Genomic DNA, 22,976 nt, shown 5'->3' with positions numbered 1-22,976 from the left:
GACTGGAGTGGGAGGACTAAATGGGAAGGGGGTGGGTGAGGGGTAAGGGAGGGAATATGGGGGGGCAATTAACACCAAGGGCCATTTGAAGGGCCATATGGAAACCTGCTACTGTAAAAGCAGTATGCACGTATGAAGGAATCTAAATGGAGTCACCAAAAAGTGGGGGATGGGGGAGATGGGTCAATACCCAACTAGAAATCTTGGAAAAAAAAAAAAAAAAGCTACCCATAAGAAGAACTAAATAGTGAGCCAGGCAGTAGTGGCATACACCTTTAATCCCAGCACTGAGGAGGCAGAGGCAGGTGATTCTCTGAGTTTGAGGCTAGCCTGGTCTACAGAGCAAGTTCTAGGATAGCCAGGGCTGTTACACAGAGAAACTCTGTCTCGGAAAAAAAAAACAACTAAATAACATTATTAAAAGATTGAAAACACACCGGGCAGTGGTAGTGCATGCCTTTAGTCTCAGCACTTGGGAGGCAGGGGCAGGTGGATCTCTGAGTTTGAGGCCAGCCTGGTCTATAGAGTAGTAAGTTCCAGGACAGGCTCCAAAGCTACAGAGAAACTCTGTCTTGAAAAAACAAAAAACAAAAACAAACAAACAAAAAAGATTGAAAACATAACAGAGGGCTCAGGTGGTAAAGTCCTGAGTTTCTGCTCAGCACCACAGAGACCAGACACACATGCCTGTAATCTCATCACTGGGAGGAGGGAGAAGAAGGGCTGTTACAAGTTCAAGTCCAGCCTGGCCTACGGTCTGTACAGACTGAGTGCTGGTCACCCAGCTGCGTACAGACATTCTGTCTCAAAAAAAGAACATAAATGGGCATGTACATTAAATCTAAACGTGACATCGATATGACCAACACTGAAAAAGAAGATTTGAATAAGCATATACATGTATATTACTCTGGTGCACAACACACACACACACACACACACACACACACACACACACATCTACATTTCAAAAGAGAGAAACAAGTTTTAGAAACAAAGGCTTAGCCATTGCATTCTCTTCAACACCCCCCTTTCACTCCAAAAGCCTCCAGCAAATCCTAAGCTTTGAATGGCTCACTGTTTACATAATGGCTTTATTATCAAACGTGGGGAGTAGCCTGAGCAGACAACTGATAATAGCCAGAGAAATGGTTCATGTACACCATTAACTAAAGCCAAACACAGATCCATTGCTTTTGAGAAACATACTTCAAAATTCAATTGATCAGCATCAAACGACTCTGTAGGGCAAGTCAACTCATTTACCATTTAGTTTTAAAAGCTATACACCGTGGGATGGCGAGATGGCTCAGGGGACAAGGGCCGCGTGAGTTTGATCACTAGGACCCACAAGTGCAAGGAGAGAATCAACTCTCCAAATTGTCTTCTGGCCAGATGGTGTGGTACATACCTTTTTTTTTTTTTTTTTTTTTTTTTTTTTTTTTTTTTTTTAAAGATTTATTTATTTATCATATATACAGTGTTCTACCTGCATGTATCCCTGCAGGCCAGAAGAGGGCGCCAGATCTCTTTACAGATGGTTGTGAGCCACCATGTGGTTACTGGGAATTGAACTCAGGACCTCTGAAAGAACAGCCAGTGTTCTTAACCTCTGAGCCATCTCTCCAGCCCTTTTTTTTTTTTTTTTTTTTTTTTTTTTTTTTTTTTTTGTGGTACATACCTTTAATCCCAGCACTGGGGAGGCAGAAGCAGTTGAATTTCTGAGTTCAAAGCCAGCCTTGTCTACAGAGCGAGTTCCAGGACAGCCAGGGCTACACAGAGAAACCCTGTCTTGGAAAACAAACAAACAAACAAACAAACAAACAGAAACCAAATGAAAACAAAAAAACAAACAACAAAAACCTGTCCTCTGACCTACACATACACACACACCCTCCTTCCCCCAATAAATAAATGTTAAAAAAAAAAAAAGCTACTCACCATGTTTATTAGATATCTGTGAGGGAAGTATGGGAGGTGAGGCCTGCTGGTTTGCCCACACTCCATTTGATGCAGGTTGGTATTCTCCATTACCGCACAGACTAATCTCATAGTCATTATGTATCACTCTCCACCATAGGTTCACAAGACAGAGCCCCCAACTTTCTTGTTATGTATTCTGAATTAAGTAAGCATGGAAAATAGTTCTTAGCATCTCCTTGAACCTTGCCTCACAGATCTGAAGATGTTTCTCCCGCCCCCACCCCACCCAACCCCACCCCCACCCCCAGCACAGAAACTTTCTATTTCCCCAAGAACTCTCCTCTATCCCTTCCTTGATGAGATACTTAAGGGTATCCTTAGAATTGCTAAAGAAGGTGTTTTGATCTTAAGGCAAATTATTCTGTTATGTAGCTAAAATTCTATCAAGAAGGAAAGGCATTCAAATGCTTATCACAGCTGTAGTACTGTATCAGCAAACAGAGCCTACGGCTCCCAGATGAGGGCCAAGGCACCCCTACTCCAAGGTCAGACGGGTCTGAATCATTACTTAAGACAGGGCTTGAGGGAATCAACAGAGCTTTGAAAGTGCAGCAAATTGTACTTGAACTCATTAAAGACTTTAGGAAGCAGGCTCTAGCAGGTATAATGGAGGTGTGTGCACCTTTTCAGCAGTGGTTTTGGGGATTAGATAGGTCTTTAAATCTAAGTCGTGGAAGCCCTTAACTGGAGGCACCGAGAAACGTCACACACAGTCTTGAGAGGACTGGTGCGGGAAAAGACAAAAGATAGGCAGTCTTGCTAACCGTATGTCAGGCCCAAATCAAGCACCCAGGGATTAAAGTAAGTCCTGAGCTTTCGTGACCACATACAGTGAAGGTCAAGTGCTATAGGCATCCCCTGAGGTGTGGACAGGGGATTAGCTTTGCCTGGGCCAAGCCAAGGCATGTGGGCCTGTCAATCAAAACAGGCTGTAAGGCTAAGGCCTTACTTCCCTTGCTGACAGGATGTAGATCCCTCCAAGCACATGGGCCGTAAATCTCTCTTTATCTCCTGCTACTCTCCAAACAGTTCTCAAAATATATTTTGTAGTTATTTCCCCTGCTCTTAACTGAATATGTGCTGTAGTTTTCCACTTAATGAAGCTTTCACTTAATCTCACTTTTTTTTTGTCACAATGTTTTAATTTGGGCTTCTTGCTCTAAAAATATCTTGTCAGGGTATCAAAATAACACTGCAGAATGACAACCTCAGAACTTCAGAGCATATTTCTAAATAGCCTAATAATATGCAAGTGTCTGTGAGGCTGTCAAATTGCTGGGCCAAAGGATTTCCACTCTGCTTTTACAGGAAGGTTTCTCTCTTGAGATGAGATTTAGAGATGAGTCTGAATTAATGCAGTGAGCAAACACTTGAGCTGGGAATAATGTTAGAGAGAAAAAAAAATCATCTACAGGTTTTGCAACAGTTTCTCCCAGGAACTCTCTTCCAGGGTACCGGATTTTGTCTACCTCCCATCAAGCCCAGATTGGTGTTTCTGGGAGCAGTGTTAATTAATATCAAAGTCTTCTAGACTGTAAAAAAAAAAAAAAAAATCACCTTGCTTCAGACCTTTAGAATCCGAATCCCCAGAGATGGCATGATATTTTTTTTTTTTTTTTTTTTTTTTTTTTTTTTGGTTTTTCGAGACAGGGTTTCTCTGTGTAGCTTTGCGCCTTTCCTGGGACTCACTTGGTAGTCCAGGCTGGCCTCGAACTCACAGAGATCCGCCTGGCTCTGCCTCCCGAGTGCTGGGATTAAAGGCGTGCGCCACCACCGCCCGGCATGGCATGATATTTTAATAGATGCTTCTTATCATTAGGCAAATTTGGGAAAGACTGGTATGGTGAGCTTAAGTCCTCAGTTATCCCTTGTACGGATCCAACCGAGGAAGGAGCAGACACTAGTATTTTCCTAAGGTTGGATCACCAGAGCTGATTATTAACTTTTCAGATTATGTCTATTGTGTCTCTGTGGTAGAAATATTTAATGGTGTTCTGCCAGGCATCTCTTCCTAACTCTACATTCATTCACGCCACCTTTGACAGCTGGGTATTGATTTAACAGTTTTTTGTATTACGTGTGTGTGTGTGTGTGTGTGTGTGTGTGTGTGTGTTTGTGTGTGTGTGTATGGGACAAGTTAGTGGCAAACACCTTTACCCAATGAGTCATCTGGCCAGCCTTCTTAAAAAAAAAAAAAAAAAGCCAGGCGGTGGGTGGCACAAGCCTTGAATCTCTGCACTCGGGAGACAGAGGCAGGCAGATCTCTGTGAGTTCGAGGCCAGCCTGGTCTACAGAATGAGATCCAGGACAGGAACCAAAACTACGCAGAGAAACCTTGTCTCGAAAAAAACAAAAAAACAAAAAAAGGCGGGGGCGATTGTGATGGTTCATGTCTTTAATTCTAGCACTCTGAAAGCAAAGACATTTGGATTTCTATGAGTTCAAGGTCAGCCTAGTGTACATAACAAGTTCCAGGCCAGCCAAGGCTAATTAGTGAGACCCTGTCTCAACAGACAAACAAAACAGCCTCAGGTGTCCTAGGCTGGCCCTTAATCTCCAACCTCTGGTTCTTCTGCCTCTACCTTCTGAGTGCTAGGATTACACACATACACCACCACACTCTGCTCTATGCAGTGCTGGGGACGGAACCCAGGGCTGTGTGCATGCTAGGCAAGGCCTCTACCAATCAAGCTAGTCACCAGCTAGATATTGGATGCAGTAACAACATTTACACCACAGAACCCTCACACTGCTGTGCAGCAGGGGCCTCTCCTCTCCATCAATCTTGAGCATTTTCCAGGATGAAACCAACTCTGAACTACAGTTTCCTCCATTGCAAAAACAAAATAATAAAGCCCGTCTCTCAGAGTTTCCCTGAGGATTAAATAAAGCTCAGGCAGATAAAAGGGCCATCAGTGTGTTTGCCACATGGTAAGTGTTTGGATAGCATTTGTTCCCTTTCACCAGAGACCACTGAGGGGTAGAGCCCTGTTTAAATCAGCAATCCATAATCCCAGTTTCTAGCCCAGGGCTCAACAAATATTTGTTGAATTGAATAAATGACTGGATGGATAGATGTTCCTGGTGCTAACGAAGAAAACATCCTTACTGCTGGCACCAGAACTCCTTGTAGGAGAGGATACAGCATCAAAAGCTGCTGAAGCAAAAGATACCTGAGTTTATTGCCAACGAGAGGCAGCTGGGCTAATCTCAAGTGGAAAAAGAGAAACTGGGCTGGGGTTTTTATTTGATCTGGAAAGTAGCCAACAGAAAAGGAGTCGGATGGGCTCTGTAGAGACAGAAGTTTTCACAGCAGACAGGGTGAGAGACGGGATGCTGGGAACGAGTCTAGAACAGATACTACCGTTTGGATAAAACATTCCTGGGGACAAGGTAGCTTGTCTGGATTGTGTGTGTTTGCTATGTGGTACAAGATACAGCCATTCACCACAATACACAGATCTCCAGTTACATCCCCGTCTACTGGAGAGCCTTGACTATGTGTTTGGTTTGGAATGGGATGAATTAACTTCCAGCCAAGAGATAAAAGGGTAATGGTGGTGGGTGGGGCTTGGTCAAGGAGGACAGCAGGGCACAGATGCTATAAAGGGGTAAATGAGAAAATAGGAGGGGGTTTTAACTAGAGAATGAGGGTAATACGGAGGAAGAGGGAGGAAGGGGCAATAACTAACACTAGAGAGGTTTGGAAAAGCCACAGAGGAACATATTATTTAATAAACTTAAAAGTGTGTGTGTGCAAAATATACATAAAATATGGCAAGCTGCCAAGGGGGAAAAAAAATCTATCAATAGTCAGACCCAGCCGTAAGTCTATGAACGGTAACAGTGAAGGGTTCAGCAAGATACCCTCAGTGGTGCAGTAGTGGAACTTTTTATCTGGACAGTGACCAACAGGCATCTACCTAGACTTAAGGCCCACTCAATAGGAGGAAGTTCATGTCTGATATTGTTAGCCTAGCCAACTATCCCTAGCTGGAGGGGTCACAGACTCTATAGTAGAATATATTACTGCCATTTCCCTAAACCATATGTGTGTGTGTGTGTGTGTGTGTGTGTGTGTGTGTGTGTGTGTGTCTGTGTGTCTGTGTGATACATATATAGAATATATAGATTGTAAGAGCCAAAGGACCAAATTCTAAGATTGTAGGAACTAGAGGACCAGGACTCCCGCTGCTAGATAGTCATACGACAGAGAAACTGCACCCATGAAATCCCAGCAATATGGCTGCACAATGATACGCCAATTTTTTTTTTAAAGATTTATTTATTACATATACGGTGTTCTGTCTGCATGTATGCCTGCATGCCAGAAGAGGGCACCAGATCTCATTATAGATGGTTGTGAGCCACCATATGGTTGTTGGGAATTGAACTCAAGACCTCTAAGAGCACTGGCTGCTCTTAACCTCTGAGTCATCTCTCCAGTCCCCCCACACCCTTTTTAAAAATGCTATTATTTGCTTTCTTTTCTTTTTTTTTTTTCCAGACAGGGTTTCTCTGTAGCTTTGGAGCCTGTCCTGGACTAGCTCTGTAGACCAGGCTGGCCTCAAACTCACAGAGATCCACCTGCCTCTTCCTCCCGAGTGCTGGGATTACAGGTGTGCGCACCACCGCCCGGCTCTTTTCTTTCTTTTTTTTTTTTTTTTAATTTTATTTTATATGCATTGGTGTGAAGGTGTCAGATTCCCCAGAACTAGAGTTACAGACAGTTGTGAGCTGCCATGTGGGTGCTGGGAATTGAACCCGGGTCTTCTAGAAGAACAACCAGTGGTCCTAACCGCTGAGCCATCTCTCTAGCCCTGACATGCCAAAGTTAATGGGGGAAATTTCATATGGCCCCATGCCTAGATGAAGAGCTCTATGAAATCAGTGGCTGCTGAGAGGAAGAATCAGTCTTCTCTAGGGATGAATCCAAAGTGGTCAGCCCTAACATGTCCATATGAGCAACACTAAATAGACTCAGTAGGTCCATATCTATATCTCCATATCTATCTATCTATCTATCTATCTATCTCTATATATATATATATCTGGAAGAGAAGGTTATGAATTTGAGAAGGGGTAGAGGTAGACACAAAAGAAATTACAGGGAGAGAGGGAGGGGTAGAAATGATATAAATACAGTAGTAATATGAGAAATATTAAAAAATTAAATTTGAATTTTAAAAGTGATAAAAAGACAATAATAAGAAATGTTGCTAATGGAAAAAAAAAAAGGATTATCCCTGATACACATGGCCAGGAGCTAACATACCCTAAATAATTCCTCTCAGGTGTGCTAGAGGCTTCTCAGGCGATTCTAGCACAGTGGTTCTCAATCGTCCTAATGCTGCAGCCCTTTAATACAGTTCCTAGTGCTGTGGTGACCTCCAACCATGAAGTTATTTTCATTGCTACTTCATAACTATAATTTTGTTATTGTTATGAATCGTAATGTAAAGATCTGATATGCAGGATATCTGATATGAGACCCCTGTGGAAGGATCATTTAACCCCCAAAGGAGTCTTAATTCACAGGTTAAGAACACTGTTCTGACTTTTCAAGTTAATAAGCACTATGGACCATCATAGATGGGGTCTTGCCAAACTGTCCTTTGCTAAAACTGGAATTTACAAGAATAAAAATGAACCTAGATAAGGATCATGTTCAGCCATACGAGGCTCTTTGGGTCCAATGATCCTTTCTCAGAGGTCACCACAGACTTCTAATCACCAGACTTCATCTGATGTTGTGGAATATTATTTTAACTAGGCAAAGATGTGTGACATTTGTTTTTGCTGCAGACTATTACTTTAACTATGTAAAGATGTGTTACATTTGTTTCTGCTGCATGTGTTTAATTATGTAAAGATGTGTTGCATTTGTTTCACATTGCCTGCCTAAGGCACCTGATTGGTCTAATAAAGAGCTGAATGGCCAATAGCTGGGCAGGAGAAAGGATAGGCGGGGCCAGCGGGCAGAGAATAAATAGAAATATAGGTTAAAGAAAAAGAGGAAGAACAAGAGAAGATGGAGGAGAGAATGAGGGACATGCCAGCCAGACACAGAAACAGCAAGAAAGCAAGAAAAGAGAAAAAGCCCAGAGGCAAAATATAAATAAAGAAAAACAGGTTAATTTAAGTTAAGAGAGCTAGCCAGAAAAGAACTAAGCTAAGGCCGAGCATTCAAAACTGAAAAAAAAAGAAGAAAAAGAAAAACAAGAAGTGGTGTTACAGTCCGGCAGTGGTGGGGCACTCAATGCCAGTGCTTGAGAGGCAGAGGCAGGTGGATCTCTGTGAGTTTGAGCCCAGCCTGGTCTAGAAAGCAAGTTCCAGGACAGCCAGGACTGTTACACAGAGAAACCCTGTCTTGAAAAAAACAAAAAGAAAAACAAAAAATGGTGCTACAGAGTAAAACAAAAGCAACGAAAAAGCTGAAGCAGAGGCAGGAAGTAGTTAGAAGACACCACGGTAATGAGGTCAATTCCTAAGGATTTAGGGAAACCTTGAGAAGCATTTGAAACTTCCATGGTCTAAAACTTAAGGAGCTGGAGGAATCCCAGGATTCATTCAATTAAAGGTTACATTAAATTATTTTCAAATTTTCAGGGCTATGCAATGTTCCATTACTTGACTAGTGTGTGTTAATTAATACACTTTGGCTCATTCTGTTAAGTTCAATTTCAGACTATGAGAGGACTCTTTGTCTTTCTGGACTCCAGATATGAATTAGGAGTATCCTGAGTAAATCCATAGAGTCGAAGGTCATAGTGTCAAACCACCATGCTCTTCTTTGAAATGGCTTTTGACGCTCATCAAAATCTGAGCTACAGCTGGGTATAGTGGCACATGCATTTCACCCCAGCACTCAGAAGCAGAGGCCGGCAGGTAGTTGTGAGTCTGAGGTCAGCCTGGTCTACATAGTGAGTTCTAGGACAGCTAGAGCTACATAGTGAGACTCTGGGTCAAAAAACAAAAACAAGCCGGGCGGTGGTGGCGCATGCCTTTAATCCCAGCACTTGGGAGGCAGAGGCAGGTGGATCTCTGTGAGTTCAAGGCCAGCCTGGTCTCCAAATCGAGTTCCAGGAAAGGCGCAAAACTACACAGAGAAACCCTGTCTCGAAACCCCCCCCAAAAAACAAAAAACAAAACAAAACAAAACAAAAAACAAATAAGCACCCAAACAACAATAACCAATGTCTGAGCTATAGCACCGGCGGTTACAGCTCAGTGGTGGAGCACTTGTTCAGCATATACAAGACCTGAGTGTGGTCCCCAGCACCAAAAGAAAAGAAACAAACAACAACATCACAATTATCCAAAAAACAGAGTAGGAAAAGGGAAAGACAGCACATTTCAATGTAGGAATAGAAAATACTATGTTCACCAAGTGTTGCAGGATAACATTACTAACCATATCTTTTGGATACTCTGTACTCACATAACATTCAAAAAGAGAGGAGGACACTTCTGCCCCAATTGTCTAAAAGAAACACTTCTCTCTCTCTCTCTCTCTCTCTCTCTCTCTCTCTCTCTCTCTCTCTCTCTCTCTCTCTCTCTCTCTCCTCTCTCTTCTTCAAAACTAAATGGAAACAAAAAACACTGCCCCAGTTTAATTATGAGAGGAACAGCAGATAAACCCAGATAGGAGAGAGTCTGGCCAGCACTACTTGAAATGATAAAGGCCATAAAAATAAGAAATGAGAAGAAACCGTTACTGAGAAAAGACGGGAACCCACGAGGCAGCACCTGCAAGTGGAACAGAATGTGAGCAGCAGAGAAAAAATTGTGAAATCCAGAAAAGGCCCTGAGCTACTTAGTAATATGCCAGTGTGGATTTGTAACTTTACAATTGTATCGTGATAATATGCAATGGACTAAATGACCAAGCTGTATTATAGGAACTCTCTATACAATCTTTACACCTTTTTGTAACTCTAGAATTATTTCAAAATTGAAGAAATTGGAAATGAAAACTAGCTATGCCATATAATCCAGCTATACCAGTCCTGGGCAAACCTCCAAAGGAAAAAAATCAGCTTGTTCTAGAGATGCCTACATACTCCTATTCACAATGACTGAGGGATGCAATCAGCCTAGATATCTAGCAACAAATGAATTGATTATGAAAATGTATATCTACACAATGGACTTAGCCAAAGTCATAGCTAGAAAAATGGATGGAACTGGAGATCATTATGTGAACAAAATAAGCCAGATTTAGAAAAACAGCTATCCTGTGGGAGCTGAGTGTGCTCAAAACATGTTCTATGCAAGTAGGAAAGTGAACATAACACATCACAATGAAATCCATTGCTTATAATTAATATGTGCAATTCAACATTTTTACAAATTTAGGATTGGGTTCAGCTCAGTGGTAGAGCTGCTTCAATAGTATGTTCAAGGTCCTAGATTTGATCTTCAGCACCACAGATACCCAAAATAAATAAAACTTGAATTGTATAGCTTTGGTCAGACCCAGAAAGGACATAGACCATATGATCTGATCTGAACTGAACTTTTTTGCTTAAGGGACAGTAATCATATTGGTTTGTTTGTGCTATGTGGCAGAATAGGTTTGAAGGAATTTTTTGTTTGTTTGTTTGTTTGAGACAGGGTTTCTCTGTATGCTGGAACTCTCTCTGTAGACCAGGCTGGCCTTGAACTCACAGAGTTCCACCTGCCTCTGCCTTCTGAGTGCTGGGATTAAAGGCATGCGCCACCAATGCCCAGAGGTTTGAAGGAATCTTAATTGGCAAAGAAACAATACCCTTTCCTCCTAGATTCTCAGACTCCAAGAAGGTAATGGGACTTGGGGTGAAGCCTAGTGGTAGAGTTCTTGCCCGCCCTTCTAAGGGTCCTGGGCTTGATCTTGAGTGGAAGAGAGGCAGAGGGTGGGACAGAGGGAGAGTGAGAGGGAAGGAGGAGAGACAGTAGAGAGGTGTCTGGTCCTTGTGCCAAGGAAGATGCTTTCATTTAAAGGTCTAAACCTAGTTTCCTTGCTGAACTCTGGGAGGAATTACCTACAGATGTTTTCTTTGTGTATCAATCACATATTGAGATACATTACAAGCCTGTATCACATAATGAGATACCTTACATGTCTGTATATAGCTCTGTTTAGAGAAGTTGTACAAAAAGGAATTAATGCACTCAACAGATAGAGGCAAATAGGCTCCATTTGGGGGAGTTTAGAGTTAACAGAAAGTACCATAATTACATACAAATCTGTTATGATACAAGTGAGTAGCATGGCCAGAAATGTGAAGTCCTTGTGCCTCAGGTCGGATGGATATAAAGGTCTGGGAGAAACACAGCACAAAGATTGAGAGGTGCTAGCCAAGGATGTTTTTCTAAAATAAGACATAGAGCAGCCAAGTTTGACAGGATGGAACGGCAAAGAGTGGGGAGAACATGAGCACTTCTCTGGCGGAACGAATGGCTGAACTAAAGTACTGAGATGGTGTGGTGAGGAAGAATTGTGTGGAAGCAGAACTTTCTCGTTGTCATTAAAGTGGAGAAACCAGATCAGAAGATGATGGGAGTGTCAGGGAGGGAGGTCCCTAAGCTAAGTTTTCATTTCACCTCTAGGTAGAGAATTGACTCACACGGGTTAGAGAAGAGAGCTAGGTGATGGAAGAGAAGAGGGAAGGCCAAGGGAAGACAGAAAGGACATACAAAGGGTGTGGCAAAGTGAGGTGGTCAGGACAAGAGTTTCTGTACTCATTTGATTCAAGGAAAGCTATTCTGCCACTTGTGAAAGGGAACCGGACTTTGTTTATAGGCTTAGTTTATGGACCTTTAATACCTTGGAGAATTCATTCATCAAATATAAATTGGTTGTGAATATTTAACCCCAGGCATGTAGAGGTGAGTGACAGTGAAGTACACACTCCTGAAGGAAAGAGGGGAGGCTCCTAAGGCTCAGCTCCTGAATCTTATAGGACTGAGCTCCAAGGCCCATCTCAAAAGCTATACAGGCAGCATTAGCAGTAGCTAGAAGAAAGGAAACTCTTGTGAGGTTGCCTACAAGTTGAGCAGGGAGCTCCAGGATGGTAGGTGTGCAGTTTATTATCCATGCTAGGTGATAGTTTTTGGTGACAGAGTTGCCTTTGAGTCACACATGCTAAAATAACACTTTGTCCATAATTGTGTAAGTAACCTTAGTAAATGTGTTGGCTCACCAAGGCAGACTTTGATGGAACCATTTCTCTGGTCTGACAGTCCTGGAATGAATAGATTTTCAGCTCTCTAAGCAAGGGCAACACACTTGGCATCTGAACAGAGAATGACAGAAGACAGGTTGTGGAGGAACACACGCATGACCACTGTGATGGTGATGAGGCATGCAACCGAGGCTTACGTGATCTGTCTGGGGTAGCGTGTTGGTGGGGTAATTTCAGCATAGCTACCTTTCCTCGTCCTGTGGGATGGTGTGTGTCCTTGTATATCCTTGTTGTAGTGACACAAGCAGGCTGGGGCAGCAGTTGTGTGGCCTTTGTTGTGGGTGATAAGGTCTGAAACTGAGGCCTAGCTGTCCAGAAAGCACTCTTCCCTATAAGGGAGGAATTGCAAGGAAAAAAGGACAGATGCTAATATCTGCATTAGCCTCTAATTTGGCAGGAGAAGTGGGAAAGGGGGAGGGAGGAAAGGAGGTGTTAGCTTGACATTTCTCATAGCTGGCAGAAGTAAGGGAAAGAAAATACAAATTAGATCTTTGCTACAAAGTTCTTCCTGAGATCCCAGACTTAGAACCCATGGGAAGAATCAGACAGTGAGGAGGAAGAGCTCTAGGCAGAACCCAGGAAGGGAAAAGCGTGACTCAGCATACAGATGGCAGTCGTGATAATGACCCAGTGCAGGAAACCATAGTAATCACGGAATGTGCTCCCTCTGAGAAACTGGAGAAGAAGAGATCAAAGAGCATCACTGCCTGATCTGTGAGGCTGTAGGACACAGGACAGAGGGTGAGTGTCTCCTTGAGACAAAGGTTACATAATCTGAGGTAGTGTGAGGATAATCAGTACTTGATGAAAGAGCTCAAGTGAGTCATCACGGACACGGGGTATCAGCAGCTGAAATCTTCACAGATGGAAGTGTGGCTGGAAGACATGAAAGACAGGCAGTAATGAGAGAACTGGACATCTGAGGGGAATGTCTGATGCCTACTGCACCGACTCCATAGGACTGTGTCCACAGGATAGATAAGAAGACTTAATTCAGTGTGAATCCTGGGACTGGTGTAGGGCTTCAGTGGCTTGGCTGAGTCCCACGGTGGGACATGATCTTTATGAGGTATGAGAGGCTCCAGTGGATCTCAGTGATTTTTGTGGGGCAAATCAAAAGGGTTCAAGGGGTTATAGGGAGGTGGAAAGAACTGAGCAGACAAAAAGATGTCTGGGTCACTCAAAGGCAATTGTGGTAAGATTTCGATTGAGCTAGAGTTTCCAGAGAAAAAACTGACAGAAAGCCAAACGTTGGCTTATGGGTCTTTGGAAAGCTTAAAGTCGGAACAGCAGTTCACCGAAGGACTGAAAGGTGGAAATGATGGAGGTGTACAAAAAAAGATTTAAGATTATTCTATGTCTTCCAGTTATCCATTGAGTGTATGCTATGTACATTTCTCTCCTGCAAGAAAGTATACTGGGACCAGATACTGTTCGCCCAGTTGAGTGCCCTTTCAGCAGCCAGGTATGGTTGAGAGCTGGCAACCCTTGCACAGGAGTCTAGTAGACCCAGGAGCAGGCTCTAGCAGCAAACACAGTAGTCACAAATATAGCCCTGCTCCCTTTTGGCCTTGGGCCAGTCCAGGCAGTGTAAGTAGGCTCTGGTGACATCATTAGGTCTGGGGGACTGGGTAACAGCTGCACAGCAGTGCTCCAGGGTGAGGAAGTTGGATGACTAATGTAAAGTGACTATAACTTGTGGAGGGCCCTGTGAACTTAAAAATAAGTTCCCTGATGGGTGGCAGTGGCACACGCCTTTAATCCCAGAACTTGGGAGGCAGAGCCAGGAGGATCTCTGTGAGTTAAAGGCTAGCCTGGTCTACAGAGCAAGATCCAGGACAGGCACCAAAACTACACAGAGAAAGCCTGTATCAAAAAACAAAACCAAACCAAACAAAAAAACAAATTCCCCTAGCTGATGAATGACAATATGAATGGTAGTTAGTTGAAGCTTTTAAAAACTGTGATTGTGCCGGGCGGTGGTGGCGCACGCCTTTAATCCCAGCACTCGGGAGGCAGAGCCAGGTGGATCTCTGTGAGTTCGAGGCCAGCCTGGGCTACCAAGTGAGTTCCAGGAAAGGCACAAAGCTACACAGAGAAACCCTGTCTCAAAAAACCAAAACAAACAAACAAACAAACAAAAACTGTGATTGTGAATTGGGTGTGCATTATGGGCATCCATGTGTCACAGGGTGTCCACCTGTGGCCAGAGAACAACTTGTGGTAGTTGGTTCTCTTCCTCCACCTTGCGAGTTCTGGGAATTGAATTCAGGTCATCAGGTGTGGGGCTTGGAGGTAAGACCTTTCCCTGCTGAGTTATCTTACAAGCTCTCCCTGTAAAAAGGTTTCAATGCTAACCCCTGAATGTCTTACAGATTTGGACAAACATCTGAAAATATCAAAGATTTTTAAAGAAGATATCATACTTGGGTGGAAAAAGACTCCCAGGAGCCATAGATTATTGAGTAAAATCCAAAAAGGAGGAACTTCCTGTGAATTGTTTGACAATGAGGTTCCTGAGGTCCCCAACATAATACAACCTATTGCCACTGCTGTTGCATACCAGACCTAGACGGTTAGACTCAGTTGCTGAAGACACCACTCTATCCCTTTGGTTATAGAAAAGAGCAGAGACCGAAGCCAGGACTGAACTGGAAGCTCTCTCCCTTGTTAGCTGGCTTTCAGAGGCTGGAAGGTGCTCTGCAGGCTGCTGGGGATAACTGTCATCAATAGACCTCCTCAGTCATGAACCCTAGGTGTTAACCTCCCAAATTTCTAGGCAAGATGTGCTTACTGGCTAAATAGTGGCACAGCTTCTATGGTGCAACCAACTACTTTTCCAAGTGGACCTAAGGTTCATTCATGCCACAGGAGGAAAATCACATTTGGTAGTGTCTTAGTATTTCTATTGCTATGATAAAACACCATGAACAAAAGCAACTTGGGAAGGAAAGAGTTTATTTCAATCTCTAGGTCCCAAACATAGTCCATCATATGAAAGGTAGTCAGGGAAGGAACTCAAGGCAGGAACCTGGAGGCAGGAGCTGATACAGAGGCCACAGAGGGGTGCTGTATACTGGCTTGTTCAACCTGCTTTCTTATAGCTCCCAGGACCACCAGCCCAGGGGTGGCACTGCCCACAGTGAGCTGGTCCCTCCCACATTTATTAATCACCAATCAAGAAAATGCACCACAGGCTTACCCAGCAGGCCAACCTCACGGGTGTAATTTTCTCAATTGAAGTTCCCTGGTCCCTAAGGACTCCGGCTTGTGTCGAGTTGACATAAAACAAGCCAGGTACTGTAAGCCAAAATAAAAACGTGTAACTGGGAAGGTCATAGGTCCTAGTAGGGAAATTACTGTTTGCTAAACAGATATGGTATGTCTAAATCTGTTTATGCCATAGATTACTGCTGCTATCAGGTTCTTCATAGAGGAAAACATTTTCACAGTGGTTGATGGTTACTACAGAGACTTAGAACCAGGCAAGCTATTGTGAATAAGTGACTGTAGCTATGACAGAGGGTCCCAATGCAAAGCCATAAATGAAGGAAAATCCTCAGACATCCATATCACCCCCTCCAGGCTCAGGGAACATAGAAGAAGAGGTGATAGAAAGGATGAAAGACCTGGAGGAAGGGGTAGACTATTGTAGACCTATGTCCTACAAATTGAAACATTAGATTCTGAACCAGGTGTGGGGCACATTACTAAAACCCTAGCACTTGGATGGAAGAAGCAGATGGTCAGGAATTCAAGGTCACCCCCAACTACATAGTTGAGACCAATCTGTTACATGAGATCTTGTCAGAGAGAGAGAGAGAGACAGAAAGAGAGAGAGAATATATATGAAAGGGAAGGGAAGTGAAAGGAAGGGAAGAAAGAGAAAAAAGACAAGAGAGAACCCTCCCTCTCATAGGAAGAAGGGAGGCTCACAAGACTCAGGAAGCTAAGGAAACTTAACAGGCTCAAGAAACTTTTAAAACTCACATGTGGGCCAGGTGTGGTGGAGCACACTTTTAATTCCAGCACTCAGCAAGCAGAGGCAGGCAGATGTCTGAGTTTGAGGGCAGCCTGGTCTATAGAGTGAGTTCCAGGGACAGCCAGAGCTACACAGAAAGACCCTGTTACATAAGAGGCAAACAACTGCTGTGGGAAAGGAACTCTCTGGTAGAAGTTGCTTTCAGGATGGACAGAGGGGACCAGGGCTGCAGTTTTTGTGAATCATCACACATGATGTGGTAGGGCTTTCTGGTAATGGATCTACCTCTGAATTGACCATGCTCCTGTAAGTTACACCATAAAGTCATTGGTTCACCAAGTTAGGCTTGGGTAGAATCATTTCTTTGGTTTGACATAGTAGCCTTAACCAGAATGAATAGACATTTTCATGTCTCAGTAGCAGTCACACAACACAAGCCCAGTCTTTGTCCTTAGGGAGCTGTCTGTCGAACTGGAGGAGAGAGACATGACTAAGCAGTTCTGAAATTTGAGGTTATGAGAAGGGATGTAGCTCAGTTGATAGAGTGCTTGCCTAGCAAGCACCAACCTCTGGGTTTGATCCCCAATACCACCTAAATGTAGTCAGAAGGTTCCTGTTTCACAAAAGATACTGCCAGACATTCTGCAGGACACAGAAGAAAGTGACTGATGCTTTGCCAATAGAGCAAACAGTCCTTCAAATTTCCTGCTTCACTGAAAAGTATGTCAGAGACTCTAGGCCTTTAGGCTGAAGACGGATGCCTCAACCTTGCAGAGGAACTTTGGGTGACAGATATCTTTGTCATTTCTAGAATTTTGGAAGTTGCTTACAATACACTTCCTGTTTACTAAGGTAATACTATATCCTTCTGGGGTCTTTGGTGCAACTGAAGACTAGATAGTTATAATTATAGTTTTCCTTGGTTATGGTAAAAGATAAACTAGATATAAAATTTTAGGCTCACAAAAATAGGATAGAGGATAAAAATTTTTCTTTAATTTTGTCAAATACAAATAGACTAGATATTGCAACTGTAATTCTTGCCTGATAACTATTTTGTTATACGTAATTTTACTATGTCAAAGTTAAAACCTTCCTTTTTGATTAGACAGAAAAGTGTAAGTGCTGTGGGATGTCTTTCTGTATGCTATGAATATGTGTTGTTCCCATTGATAAATAATCTGTGTTGGCCTATGGCAAGGTAGCTTAGAGGCAGCTGGGAAATCCAAAGAGAGAGACAGAAAAGAGAAAGGTGAGGTGTGGGGAGATGCCAACCCACCATCCAAGGAACAACTTGGATGTAATGGGACACAGGTAAAGCCACAGAATATGTGGCAATACTTAGATTAATAGTAATGGGTTGAAGCCGGGCGGTGGTGGTGCACACCTTTAATCCCAGCACTCGGGAGGCAGAGGCAGGCAGATCTCTGTGAGTTTGAGGCCAGCCTGGTCTACAGAGTGAGTTCCAGGACAGCCAGGGCTATCACACAGAGAAACCTGTCTCGCAAAAACAAAACAAAACAAAACAAACAAACAAACAAACAAACGTAATGGGTTGAATTAAGTTATACGAACTAGCTAGCAAGAAGCCTAAGCCATAGACCATACAGTTTGTAATTAATATTAAGCCTCTAAATGATTATTTTATAAGCGGCTATGAGACTGTGGGGCCGGGTAGGGCCAGGTGGTACCAGAGAAACTTCAGCTACACCTAAACTGAGTGATATGGGTTCTCTTGTAATCCCAGCTTTCTAACAACAAAGACTCAAAAGTTACAGGCTGGAGGATCAGAAGTTTAAGAGCATCTTTGGTCATCTCCAACTACGTAGAGAGTTCAAGGACATGTTTAAAAAATAAAATTAAAGCCAACTACTAGATAGGTACATTTGTTTCACAGGATATTTTTCAATATTTATTTTTGTTTTTTGAAAACTGGTTCTCACTGTATAGCCTGGGATAATCTCAGATATTGCCTCTCAGATATACAGTCTTTCTGCCTCAGTCTGTCAGGATTTAGGATGTAAGCTTGGCTGTTTTTTTGTTTGTTTGTTTGTTTTTCCTTTCCAGTTTTTATAAAATCTGTTCAGCAGGTTGAGGCAGGTTGATAACTTGAGTTCATTTGGGAGCTCAAGACTAGGCTGGTCAACAAACAATAGCAAGATCCTATGCCTAGAATATGGGTGTTTGGCCTGCATGTTCTGTATACCACATGTTTGTGGAGTTCTCAGAAGGCAGATGGGCGATGGATCCTGTTGAACTGGAGTCAGCTGCCATGTGGGTGCTGAGGAACCAAACCCAGGTCCTCTGGAAGAGCAGCCAGTGTTCTTAACCCCTGAGCCATCTCTCCAGCCCTGAGTATTCTATTGTTTAAGCTAGATCCTATTTATTCATATTTTTGAAACAGGGTTTCTTTAGGTTGTGTAGGCTGTTTCTAGAGCAACTGAGACTACTAATGCCCACAGCCACACCTGGCTCAGTATTTTAAGTATAGAGCTTAGTAAGTCTCAACAAATACATATTTACAATTTGAATAGCCACAATCAAAGTATAGAATATTTTCATCATTCCCCAAAGTTTTATTTTGTCATTTTTAAATCTTCTCCTTCTGCTTTCTGCTCACAGTCCCATGTAATCTTTATTTTGCTTTTTACTCTGGGTTAATCTTTTGTAAAATTTCGGCTGGATGAACCATACACAATGTACTTTTCCCTATCTGACTGATTTGGCTTAGTCTTTTTGTTTGTTTGTTTTGCCTTTTTCTTTTGAGACAGGCCTCAAGCTCACCGAATAGCTGAGGCTGACTTTGAACTCCTAATCCTTTTGTCTCCACCTCTTAAGTGTTGGGATTACGAACAAACCCCACTAAGCCTGACTCCGGCCTGTGTCTGAGTCACTTCATCCCTGTTGATGCATGTCCACTTAAGCTGTACTTGCTTTTGATTCAAGATCTCTTGGAGCCAAGCTGCTCTCTAACTTTGTAGTCAAGGATGACCTTAACCTCCTGACTCCTGACTGCACCTCCCAAGTGCTGTGCTTACAGGAATGTACCACAATACCCTGTTTTACCAGGGGTGGAACCCAAGGCCACATGCATACTAGGTAAGCATTCCACCAACTAAGCTACATCCCAAGCCCCTCTCTTTCATTATTAACATTATCATTATTTTGAAACAATTCTTGATCGGTGTTCCACACTGGCCTGGAGCTCACTCTGAACAACTCAGTCTGGCCTCAGCCTCCTGAGGGCTGGTATGCATCACCATGCCTGGCTTCATTTATAAACACATACATACGTATATATCATATACATATACATATACATATAAATGGCTATCCAGCTCTCCCACAGCCATTTGTTGAAGATAATCTTGTATTAGCTATCCACTATGAGGAGATGAATCATTTAAGATTCTATAGCTTAGGGGCTGGAGAGATGACTCAGAGGTTAAGAGCACTGACTGTTCTTCCAGAGGTCCTGAGTTCAATTCCCAGCAACCACATGGTGGCTTACAACCATCTGTAATGATTCCCTCTTCTGGTCTGCAGGCAAACATGCTGTAGACGTAATAAATAAATAAATCTTAAAAAAAAAAAAAAAAGATTCTATAGCTTGAACATTTTCTCACAGTTTCTGTGGCCAAGAATCCAGCAGTGGCTTAGACTGAATGCAACGTTTCTTAGACTTTGCGATCAAGATGGTAGTCAGGGCAGGGCTGAAGACTGGACTTTCAACATGACACATGCACATGCGTGGCAAACGTAGACTGGTTGTTGGCCGCAGACTTTGCCCCGTCACCACCTTCATCTGTCCGTAGAATCGTTCCTTCCAGCATTACAACCAGGCCAGACTTCTGCAGGAGATAAGAAATTTGTTGGATGTAAGCCACCGAGTTTGTGGTTATTTATCAGTCAATAGACAACTAAGGCGTTGGATGGGGATGTAGCTCCGTGGCAGAGTGTTGGAATAGCATGCCCAAAGCTCTGGGTTTCATCCCCAGCACGAAAACAAACAACAAAATGTAATAACCTAATGTCATAAAAGGCAATTTTTTTTACATTTTTATTCATTCATTCATTCATTCATTTATTCTATTATCAGCTTGATACAGTACAAATTCTTATCCTAATAGTGAAATGTTTCACCGAGGCTTGCCCAGTGATTGAATAAAACCAAAGCTTATTATAAGCCACAGTCATCCTAGGGTCTCCCCTGCTATGTAGCCTCCCTGGTTCTGTGGGTTGCAGTCTGATTGTTCTTTGCTATAAAAGGCATTTTATCATCTTTTTTCTCTGTGAGCACTCGCTTTGGTTGAGGGTAACTGCGATACTAAACTTTTCATGTGTTGTATTTTTCTTTTTCTTTTCTTCGTTGATTTTTCGAGACAGGGTTTCTCTGTGTAGTTTTAGTGCCTGTCCTGGATCTCGCTCTGTAGACCAGGCTGGCCTCGAACTCACAGAGATCCGCCTGGCTCTGTCTCCCGAGTGCTGGGGTTAAAGGCGTGTGCCACCACCGCCTGGTGTATTTTCTTTTTTAAAGATTATGTTTATTTACTCTGTGTGTGTGTGTGTGTGTGTGTGTGTGTGTGTGTGTGTGTGTGTGTATGGAGGTCAGAAGACAATTATCAGGATTAGGTTCTCTCCTTCCACCATGAGGGACCTGGGGATTGAACTCAGGTTGCCAGGCTTGGTAGCAAGCACCTTTACCCAATGAGCTATTTTGTTGGTTCTATGTTGTATTTTTTCAACTCTAAAAAGTACTTGTTTTCTTTTTTTTTTTATGCCTTCCTTTCCTTATTTTAAGTATCTGAATATAATAATAATTTTATCAATATTATCCATCAATTCTGTCTGTTGACTGACTTTTCTCCTTTTAGTTTTTGTTGTTATCTTGCTTCTTGGTGTATATAGTTTTGTATTTTGTATTTTTTTTAGTATCTGCTAGACGGTGACACTGTTGAGTGTCTAGACTTTATAGTCTTGTCTTAGAATATAGGTTTTGTTGTTTTTTGTTTGATTGAGACAGGGTTTATACTGTAACTCTGGTTGACCTGCAACTATGTAGGCTAGGCTGGCCTCAAACTCATAAGCTGGCTGCCTCGGCCTCCCGAATGCTGAGATGACAGGAATGAACCACTGTGCTAAGGTTTTTCCTTGAACTGACTATTTCGGTTTACTGCTTTAGGCTTTGGCTTGTTCTTACTTTTCTAAGATCTTGAGATGTATCACTAAACTATTTATTTGAACTCAACTTTTTTTTGAGACAGGCTCTCATGTAGCCCAGGCTGGCCTCTAACTCCTTACTCTAGTCAAAGTTGGCCTTGAACTCCTGACCCTCAGGGTTCCACCTCCAAGGCGCCGAGATTACAAGCATGCACTACCATGCTCTCAACTTTTTTAATATAAGCACGCATAGATTAAACTACCTTAGGTTCTGGTAAGTTGTGCTTTCATTTTCATTTGATTATAGGAATTCTTTTAAAAAAATATTTAGCCGGGCGGTAGTGGCGCACGCCTTTAATCCCAGCACTCCGGAGGCAGAGCCAGGAGGATCTCGAGGCCAGCCTGGGCTACCAAGTGAGTTCCAGGAAAGGCACAAAGCTACACAGAGAAACCCTGTCTCGAAAAACCAAATAAATAAATAAATAAATAAATAAATAAAAATAAAATAAATAAAAAAATATTTATTTTAATCATGCCTCTGTGTGTATTCAACAGAGACCAGAGGCATCAGATCCCTCAGGGGCTGGATTTACAGGAAGTTGTAAGTGGCCAAATGTGGAGGCTGGGAACTGTACTTGGATCCTATGCAAGAACAGTGTCCTCTCTTATCTGCTAAGCTATCTGCTCCCAGCACTGATTCGGGGAATTCTTAAAACTTCTTCCTTGTTTTCCTTCAATGACCCATTGTTCCTACAAGAATTTACTGTTCACTATCCAAGTATCTGCACAATATTTGTGGTTTTTCTTGTTATTGGTTTCTAGTTTTATTCTACTGTGATCTGATAGGAGAAATAGTTATTTCAATTTTGTACTTGTTAGACCTAAAATATAATCTATTTTAGAGGAAGTTGCATGGGCTGCTGCTGACATGTAGTCTTTAGATGTTGGATGGAAACTGTTTATACATATTTATTAAGCCCATTAGATCTATGGTACAGTTTAACCCTGAAGTTCCTTGGTTGAGTTTTAGTCAATGCATATCTATTGATGAAACTGCCCACTATTCCATTATTGCATCAGGAGCAATATGTTCTTTTATGTCCACTGGTGTTAATTTTATCAAGTTGAAAGCTTCAATGTTTGGTCCATATGTATTTACAATGTTATCGTTTTAATTTTGTTCTCTCCCTCCCTTCTTCCCACCTTCTCTCTCTTTTGACAAGATTTACTTTGTAGTCCAGGATGGTTTGGAACTTGCTATGTATCCTAGGATGGCCTTGAACTCATGGCAATCTTCCTGTCTTCAGAATTCCAAGTGCTGGGATTATGGCTTGAACTATTTTTAAAGTTTTGTAATATCTTCATTTCCCCCCAAATATTTATTTTATTTTAATGTTTTGTCTTTTTTTTTTTTCCATTCAGAGATGAAGACTGAACCCAGGGCCTTGCATTTGATAGGCAAGCGCTCTACCACTGAGCTAAATCCCTTACCCCTTATTTTAAATAATATGTATGTGTGTCAGTATGCATGTGCAAGTGAGTGCAAGTGCCCATGGAGGCCAGAAGCATTGAGTCCACTAGATCTATAGCTACAGGTAATCATAAGCCTCCAGATGTGGATGCTG

At 42.5% G+C, this 22,976-nt stretch overlaps 1 protein-coding gene across 1 annotated transcript in view; it reads right to left on the bottom strand.

Annotated features, from left to right (window-relative positions):
- The window catches only part of Chct1 (CHD1 helical C-terminal domain containing 1), a 50,991-nt gene that overhangs the window by 12,392 nt on the left and 15,623 nt on the right, over positions 1 to 22,976 (bottom strand). The window contains exons 2-3 of the mRNA XM_059271408.1: positions 19,818 to 20,042; positions 1,942 to 2,119 (exon numbers count right to left, since the gene is read on the bottom strand). The gene's annotated coding sequence lies outside the window, so the exon portion shown is untranslated. The remainder of the gene's footprint in view (positions 1 to 1,941; positions 2,120 to 19,817; positions 20,043 to 22,976) is intronic.

This window comes from Peromyscus eremicus, chromosome 8a, assembly GCF_949786415.1.
Source record: "Peromyscus eremicus chromosome 8a, PerEre_H2_v1, whole genome shotgun sequence".
Lineage (NCBI taxonomy): Eukaryota > Metazoa > Chordata > Mammalia > Rodentia > Cricetidae > Peromyscus > Peromyscus eremicus.
This window is presented reverse-complemented; position numbering and strand designations above follow the sequence as displayed.